Here is a 9,307-nt window from a genome sequence, read left to right as displayed (position 1 = left end):
TCACTTTTTCCTCTTATATCTTTATTCTCCTGTTGAGTGCTTCCAGTGAGTTGTTTTTTTTTTTAATTTTGGTTATTATGCTTTTTAGTTTATTTGGTTCTTCACTTGCTCTCTTTCTTTGCTGAGCTTATCTATTTTAGCAGATGTTTAAGGAGTGTTCATGACTGTCATTCAAGCATTTTTACAATAGTTGTTTTAATGTCTGCATCAGATCATTTTAACATCTTTATCATCTTAATATTAGCATGTGTGAATTGTCTTTCTATGTCAGTTGAGATTTGTTGTATGCAGAGTAATTTTTTATTTCATTTTGGGCATTTTGTATATTAAGTCAAAGCTCTGTGTTTTATTGCAATTTTATAGAGAATGATAGTATTTCTGTTTGACTATCAAGACCTGGTTAAGTTTAGTCCTTAGGTTCCAACCTGCCTTCAGGTAGGCTGCGGTTTGAATATGTGTTCAGTTTTCAAAGTCTTTTTAGATGTTTACTACACAGGTGTTTACTTGCTATTGGTGAGTCTGTGTCATAGATTACAACTCCTACATAACATGCTAAAGCCTACAAATATGTCACATTAAGCTATCAGGATCAATAAGCTTAGTGTCTGCCCTCAAGAACATCTTAACCTAATTTCAAAGTCAAGCATGCAAACAACCACATACTGTTTGTAGATATGTACAAAGTTAACATGGAAAACAGAGGAACAAAAAGAAGAAATCTATAGGTCAATATCCGTAGAATTTATTTTCTTTAAATGCAGTATAATTTTTTTAGATTTTATACTAAAAGGTACATTTCCATCTATTGAAATGGTTTTCATACTGTTATTTGACCTGTACAGAAATAATTTCAAAAGCTTTGACTTAGATCACCATAGTCTAATCATCCTACCTTCACTAACAAGCATGACAGGGAATAATGCAAATGCTATGCACAAGAAATATTTCTAACAGTAATTTGATTAGCAGGTGCTCAATATTCACTAACAGAATGAATATTTCCAGGAAAATCCTAAATTGCTTAAACATTTCTGACTGCATTATTTGCCCTACACATCTTGTGAGCTTAATTAATCACCTCATATACAACCCAGAAAAATAATTATTTGCTGTCATGAATTTGTTTTGTTTTGTCTTGCTATATGCATAGCATTTTTAAAGTACTTACATTGCTAAGACTCAAACTTGGACCACCTTCTAGAAATATTTTGCCTTCCCTCTACTCTATACTTCCTTCTACTATGTCCCTTTGAGTCTGTAATTGTGTTGGATACATATTCATGTTTTACTTAACTCTTGGCTTTGGCTTTCCTTCAGTACTAACCTACATTGTGCCCCTATGAGCAAGAGTAATTCTAAAAACAGAAAGAAAATAAGGAAGGAAAGAAGGAAGGGGAAAAAAGAAGAAAGAAAGAAAGAAAGAAAGAAAGAAAGAAAGAAAGAAAGAAAGAAAGGAAGGAAGGAAGGAAGGAAGGAAGGAAGGAAGGAAGGAAGGAAGGAAGGAAGGAAGGAAGGAAGGAAAGAAAGAAAGAAAGAAAGAAAGAAAGAAAGAAAGAAAGAAAGAAAGAAAGAAAGAAAGAAAGAAAGAAAAGAAAAAAGGAGGGGATGGAAGGGAAAAATATAGCTGCCAAAGTGTAAATTATAGATAGGGTATTGGATGGATACGTTTGTTTATGCTGGTGAATTTGGGATTCAGAGGAAAAACTAAAGAAAAATACATCATAGCAAGGAATGGTATAGCATAGAAATTTACTCCTTATTCATAATAACAAAATACATTTTCATGTCTGAAAAGGGAATTCAGTTTTCTCTATTTAATGTTATTTGTTTAGTAAGCTTTTAAATAACACGCAGTTTCCTTAACACATAACTCCAAATGCATACAGGGATTGCTCTCCCATTCAAATGGTACTGCTAAGTTGAACTATTGATCTGTGGTGTTTTAATAACAGCATTTCAGTTTACCAGTAACATCACAATATAGGTGTTTAGGTTTAAAACCTACCTTGTGAGGTAAACGTGCGAATAATGCATGAGGATATCTACAAAATTCTATTTATAAATGTCTTTCTCTTAATGAGACTAGTAGAGATAACATTTCTGTATGGTTTCTACGTGCCTAACCAGTTATGTCCCTAAGTCTGTTCTTAGGAATTTAACATGTATTAGAACAACTTGCCTTCTTATTCCAGTATTTATCTGAATGCACCAATTCCTGTTCTGTACTACAGGAGTTGAATTTAATGATTCAGCTAATTTTCATATGGTATTATTTTGTATAGCAAGATTCTTTCTTCTTGCTCACTGTTATCACACAGTCTTGATCTGTGGCCAGAGTAAATATGCTGATTAATCTGATATTAATAGATTTGGTTTCTCTTTGTGTAAAATATTTAAGACTTTGGTTGCAAAAGTGCTGTCATCCAAAAGAAAAACTATATTAAAAACAAAAATTAATGCAAGTGACTCAAAGTCATTACCAAAAAAAATAAATTATGAAAGTCATAGCACAAAAGTAAATACCTAGCACGGCACATACTACCATTTCTGGAGGTAACAGAACATTGTTCCAGCACACAAGGGCGCGTGAAAAAACTCTTAGAAAACCAGTGCATTGGCTCACATTTCTACCAACAGAGGACAAGAGTAAGGTCATAAGACCAGATGTGAAAGCATTTCCATAAAATTCATATCGTATGAAGTGACGATAAAATCCTATGTATATCTACCTAATTTCTCTTCAATTAATTTCAATTTTTTCCACTTCTTCTACCTACTTCATTCTGCCTTGCTTGAAAGTTGAAGCCAACAATACCACCACAGCTACCTTCAGACCTATGGTATGTGTACTCATATATGTTCTGCTGTCTTGCCTATAGAATAGATCAATAACGGTAGCCCTTTCCTTCACTTGGGCATTATTAGATCTTACTCCCTCTCATCAGCTCTAATATTTGCCATAGTAATTATCCCTCCAGCATAATCAATTTTTTCCTCCTCTATGACTATTCTAATTAGCATAGAAATATGCTGTGCTTTTCTCTCATTAGAAAAGGAAAAATTCCCTCTGACCCTACCTCCTTATCAGCTGCAGTTCCTTGTTGTTGCTCATCAAAGAGCTGTCCAAACTCACTTTACCCCACTCTTCTCTTTCCAGTCTCCTTCAAACCCCTCCATGGAAGCAATCATCCCATACCAGCATGAAACTAATTTTGTCAAAGTCACCAACAACCTTCAGTTTCTTAACTCCAACAGTCAGTTCTTATCCTGCATCTTACCTCACCCACCAGCAATACTTGGCACCCATCACCCCTTCCTTGATTCCTTCCTTCTCTTTGATATATTCTTTTTGATTTTCAGAACACTACACCCTCTTGATAGCCTATCAGGCTGTTCTCTTCTTATCAAGTCTCCTTTTCTTAATCCTCCTTTCTGTCTGACCTCTTAAAATTGAAGTGTTCCAGGACTCAGTCCTTGATCTCTACTCCATCTATACTCACCACATTGGTGCTTCTATACAGTCTCTTGGATCTGTCTTTATACCAATAAATTCCAAATTTGATGTCTGCAGCTGATACCTCTCTTTTGAACTCCAAACTCATATTTCAAATCTTGATTCATTTCCACTTGGGTATCTAGTAAATATCTGTAAGTGAATATCTAAAAAAATATATATTTGATTATTTAATAAACTTTTCCATTTGGATATTATATTTCAAATTTAACATAATCCTAACTGAACCTCAGATATCCCCCAAAACTGTTTTTTACCTGCATTCTTCACCTTAGTTGACAGCTCAAGCCAAAAAAATTAGATTTATCCTTGAGATCTTTCTCTTACAATATAGCCAATCCTTCAAAAAATTATGTTGGCTATATCTTCAAAATACACCAACAATTTGCCCACTACTCATATTTCCTCTTCTAACACTTTAGTTCAAGCACCTTTATTTTTGTTTGCTTGTTTGGTTTTGTTTGGTTTTGGTTTTGGTTAGGATCACTGCAGTAGCCTCCTAATTAGGTCCTTGCTTCCCTCCTTGCCCCATACAAGTACTCTCAATAAAGCAGTTAAAACGATTGTTTTAGAATGTGAGCCATATTCTTATGTCAAACCTAGCTCAAAGTCATCAAATGTTTCTCTCTTCCTTTCAGAGGAAAATCTGAAATTTTTATATACCCATGTGTCCCTACCTGACTTCTTCCCTTCTTCTTCTTCCCGCTTTGCCCAAGGTGGGACTTACCTTCTTTCCTCTCGCTCTCCCCCTCACTTCCTCCAGTGGAGCAGCTCCACTGCTCCTTTGCTGTTCCTAGAAAATTCCAATTATTGCCTTTGCTCTAACTATTCTCTGCCAACAATCCTCTTTCCCTAGATAGCCGCATATCAAACTCCCTTTTATTCTTCAAGTCTTGGCTCAAAGAGTACATTTTTAGTGAGATCTTCTTCCATAAACTTATTTAAAATCGATTCTCTACATTCCAGAATCAACATTTCTGATCTCCTTTATCTTGCTCTATCTGTGTTAGTATTGTTTTCTAACATTCTATATAACTTACTTATAGAGTACAGGGATCTTGTATCTGCTTTGTTTACTCATGCATCTCATTTGCTAGAACAATGAACAAAGAGTAGGTATTGACATATAGTAGGTACTCAAAAAATAATTGTTAAACTAATGACATGTGAACAGTTTATTTTAATCTGTGTTTTCACTAGGATATTTCTCAGATTCTACTGGCTCTCCTGGACACCAGACCTAGGGAGCACTTACCACAAGCCTACAATGACAAGATAAAAATTTAAAGGAGTATCTATTCACTAGAGATTCAATGATCCAAATTTGAATTTAAACACTCGGTAGCCACATAGGTAACTTCTCTCTAATTTTCAATATTTATTCAATCACATGAATCTCCATCTATTTCTTGTAGACTGTCTGTGCATTTTATAGGGAAGCATTAGAGTCCCTCATCAATATTAGAAATGAGTGACTGTATAGTTATATTTGAATTCCATAATCCCAGGATTCAAATTGTCCTATGACAACTATAATGAGAACCAAATGTGGCAAACATAACTGCAAGGTTTTACATTAAGGAAAGCCATAATAAAACAGAACAACTATAAAGCTTGCTTTACCAGACTGGGTGGATTGTAAGAAGACTTTATCTCCCTACCTCTAAGCTGAGCAAAATATCACGTGCCTATGGAGGTATGTAATGTGATAATTGGATAGGTTGTGTTTTATGAAGAGATTGTAAAACCTGCAAAAAGTTGCCCACAGCCAAAAGGAAATTAGGCCAAGCATAAAAAGCAGATAGCTAGTTGAAAATAAGAATTTTAATAAAATTGAAAATACAGCCTATCTCCCTCTTTTATACTTCTTCAGGCTACCAGTGTTCTCACCCAGCCATGTTTCATTGTTACGACACTGGTAAGTATGAAGAAAGTAGGTAAAAGTTTTTAGAGCTGGCAAAATATTTTTTGATGTTGAGCTACCTGAAACCTAGTATGGAAGAATTAGTTCGCTGATAGCATTAATTTGGCTGTCATATTAATGATATAATGATATAACTGAAAGTGGGTAATATTTTACATGTATTAGAATGAAATAATAATTAGTTTTTGGGTAGAGAATATTACTGAGAATCTAATCTAGTCTCTCGATTCACAGTCATGAAAACAGGGGATTAGAAAGAGTAATAGTAATAGACGAATTTAAATCCAGTGGAAAATCTGAAATTAAATTCTATCCGTTTTGATCCCATCTTTGTATACTTCACTCTACCAGATAGAAATGATTTATAACAAAGTTCAGATGTCCTAAAAGGAAAAAAAAAGATTAATTGAATAGTAACTTTTACTTCCTTAAAGTACTGATATTACCAATATTACCATTAAAATCAGGTTGTAAAAAAAAAAAAATGCCAACACTTCCAGAAGGGCTTCCTTTGTTCCTAACTCTAATAAAACAAGATGGAAAGGAACTTAATTAGTCAAAGGAAACTCCAGCTGTATCTGAATCTATCCAAATTGATGATAAACAGGTTAGCTTTTCTCTAGTTTTGATTCATAATGAAATTCCTTTCTGCAGTGTATAGTTCTCTTCGGTGATTTCATGTTCTTAGAGTAGTACTGCCAGTTGAGACCTTTCAAGATATGCACACGACTGTGGAGAGGTGAGGGAGGTCCTCAAAGCCAACTGTTCTCCTAGAACAAAAGCTCCATTTTCATTACACCTACATACACACTTACTTAAATACTGACACACTCCTCATGAGGAAATACATTCCTTCTTTTTTTTTAACTTAAGTTCAATTTAGCTGGCTTTACAACAAAAAGAGTCCTAACTCATGGGTTAATTTCTGTGTGTGCAACTGCTCTCTCCTTCCTAAGATTTCCCTCTGGGGTAGAGGAAGAGAATGAGGTCAAAAACAGACAGTACCACGTAAGCTGACTTCATTCAATGGCCCCTAAGAATTGTGCTTTGCCCACATCTAGGAATGCTGAATCCTAATATAGGTCAGATGGTCAAAAACACAAACTGAATGCACAACATGGTTTCTTCTTTCATCCACATGGTAATCTGCACAGACGCAAGGGACAGAACTGGTGGAAGCCTGTTTCATTGTGTTCAGCACAAAGTTAAATTTTAAAGACTGCAAAACAAAAAGAAAAATATACTCTGCTGGCAAAATCACAAAGAGAGGGAGGACTAGTTCTAAGGCCTTCCACAGGGAATAAAGGGAAAATTAAGCTATATAAGTAAAAATCATCCATTCTCATGAACATTTCTGCCTTGTGCTGTGGGGTAATTAAAGTCAATGACTCACTCAGGGTGACGAATCCACCGAGGCATGACTGGGAGGTAATACAAAGCATTGGTTCTAAATAGCACAGTAATGTGGTTTGCTCTGCCTGCCATCTTTAAATCTAGCGGTCTAGGGGTCTCTGTAGGACACAGCCTATATCCACAAGCGAGCTTTGAACTGATTAAGGCAGGCTTCCATGGTTGGCAGCATTGTGAATGCATACTTAAAATTTTCCCCTCTCAAGAAATAGGATCATGGATCCAAGATGAAAATGAAACCTTCTTCAAAGTGGCTGAAGCTTTAAAATCTACCTATCTAAAATTCAGACTCATGTAAGTTTAGAGTCTGATGCTAGAGATTTAGATACACAAAGATGGCATTTGGGAAGGGAAGACATGTGTAAATACAGGAGAGCAAGGATAGCCTGCAACCCGAGCATGAGCTAGAATCCATGAGGATGGATTGAAATATGAGTCAGTTCCTGTTGCCTGTAATCTTGAGGGTAAGGAAGTCCTGCAGGGGAAGCTGGTGCCCTTCATTATTGTAGTGAACACAACTCTGGACCAGAAGAAAGAGCTGAAAGAAGACCCAGAGGAAGAAGGAGCATTGTAGGATAGGTAGCTGTCCCACACCGATGACATGAGCTAGCTGACAAGCTACAATAGGGATGAGTTATAAAGCAGCTGCTGCCTTAATTCTGTCCTCCAAATCTCACTCAAGAATCTCTCTTGTTGCCCACTCTAGTAGGAAACATACATGGAATCTTTGAATAATGGTTTTTAGCTTTCCAATGAAAGAATTTAGTCTATAAGATCCCAACAGGACCTACAGCCACCCAGAGAAGATGGCCGTCCCAGCAGCGTCTGGGCTGTCCTGGCAGGTGCGATGCTTTAGTATGACTGTGGTCAGGCCGTTTTCCAAGCTCGTGCAGCCACCTGTTCAGGTATATGGTATCGAAGGTCGCTATGCCACTGCTCTTTATTCTGCTGCATCTAAACAGAATAAACTGGAACAAGTAGAGAAAGAATTGTTGAGAGTAGCACAAATCTTGAAGGAACCCAAAATGGCTGCTTCCACTATGAATCCCTGTATAAAGCGTTCCGTGAAAGTGAAAAACCTAAGTGACATGAGCGCAAAAGAGAGGTTCTCTCCCCTCACATCCAACCTGATCAATTTGCTTGCTGAGAATGGTCGCTTGTACAATACCCCTGGAGTCATCTCTGCCTTTTCAACCATGATGAGCGTCCACCGTGGAGAAGTACCGTGCACAGTGACTACTGCATCTCCTTTAGATGAATCCACTCTTACTGAATTAAAAAGGGTCCTGAAGAGCTTCCTAAGTAAAGGCCAAGTCTTGAAATTGGAAGTTAAGACTGACCCGTCAATCCTGGGTGGAATGATTGTCCGTATTGGAGAGAGATATGCTGATATGTCTGCGAAAACCAAGATTCAGAAGCTCAGCAGGGCCATGCTGGAAGTTGTCTGAAAGTGTTGATTTTCTGTCAGTGAAAATTCCTAAACTTGGAGCAACAATAAAACGCTTTCTGAACCGGAAAAAAAAAAAAAAGATCCCAACAGAAAAGCTACATGATTATTGGAATAGAATCTTGGTCACATAGGGGAGAGGAAATAGGACATAGTTTCCACAACAGAATATATTTGTGTGTATTCTGATCACGAACAGGGCAAGAATAAGTTTTCCTAACTCTATGGAAATATCACTAACATAAAATTAACTGCGTATATATAAAGCATATTGTTTGGTCAATGTGGACATACACACACACACACACACACACACACACACACACACACACACACAGTGAAACCATAACAATCAAGATAATAAAAATATCCATCATCCCCAAAGTTTACATGTGTGCTTTTGTACCCATCCCTCATGCCTCTCTGTATTCCTAATTCCCATCTCTAGGCAACCTCAAATCTTTCTGTCTCAACAGATTAATTTGAATTTTCTAGAATTTTATGTAAATGGAGTCATAGATATGTATCTTTTATTGTCTGGCTTCTTTCCAGCATAATTATTCTGAAATTCATCTTTGTTGTTGGATATCACCAAAGTTCATTCTTTTTTATGGCTCAGTAGTATACCATTACAAGAATGTATTATAACTTATTTAATTATTCAGTTATTGATAGACATTTGGGTCATTTTTTAGTTTTTAGTTAGCACAAATAAAGCTATTACGAACATTTGCATACATGTCTTCACGTGGAAACATGCTTTCATCTCTTTCGGGTAAATACCTAGGAGTGAAATAGCCAAGTCATGCCATCGGTGTATATATAAATGTTTTCTAAGATGGTTGTGCCTTTTTACATTCCCACTAACAAGATACAAGAGGCGAAATGGTTCCACATCCTTGCCATAATTGTTTTTATCGTGTTTCTAATTTTAGTCATTCTAGTAAGTGTGTAATGACATCTCATTGTTTTTTTCTTTTAATTTACATTTTCTTAATGACTAATGATGTTG

At 36.2% G+C, this 9,307-nt stretch overlaps 1 pseudogene; it reads left to right on the top strand.

Moving 5' to 3' along the window:
* Window positions 1–7,639: 7,639 nt before the first annotated feature.
* On the top strand, window positions 7,640–8,331 carry LOC114211704 (ATP synthase peripheral stalk subunit OSCP, mitochondrial pseudogene; annotated as a pseudogene).
* Window positions 8,332–9,307: the final 976 nt, after the last annotated feature.

The sequence above is a fragment of the Eumetopias jubatus genome, unplaced genomic scaffold, assembly GCF_037043125.1.
Source record: "Eumetopias jubatus isolate StellerSeaLion01/CBP00866 unplaced genomic scaffold, mEumJub1_p1.0 scaffold_14, whole genome shotgun sequence".
Lineage (NCBI taxonomy): Eukaryota > Metazoa > Chordata > Mammalia > Carnivora > Otariidae > Eumetopias > Eumetopias jubatus.
Note: the sequence above shows the minus strand (reverse complement) of the source record. Positions and strands in the feature narration are given on the sequence as shown.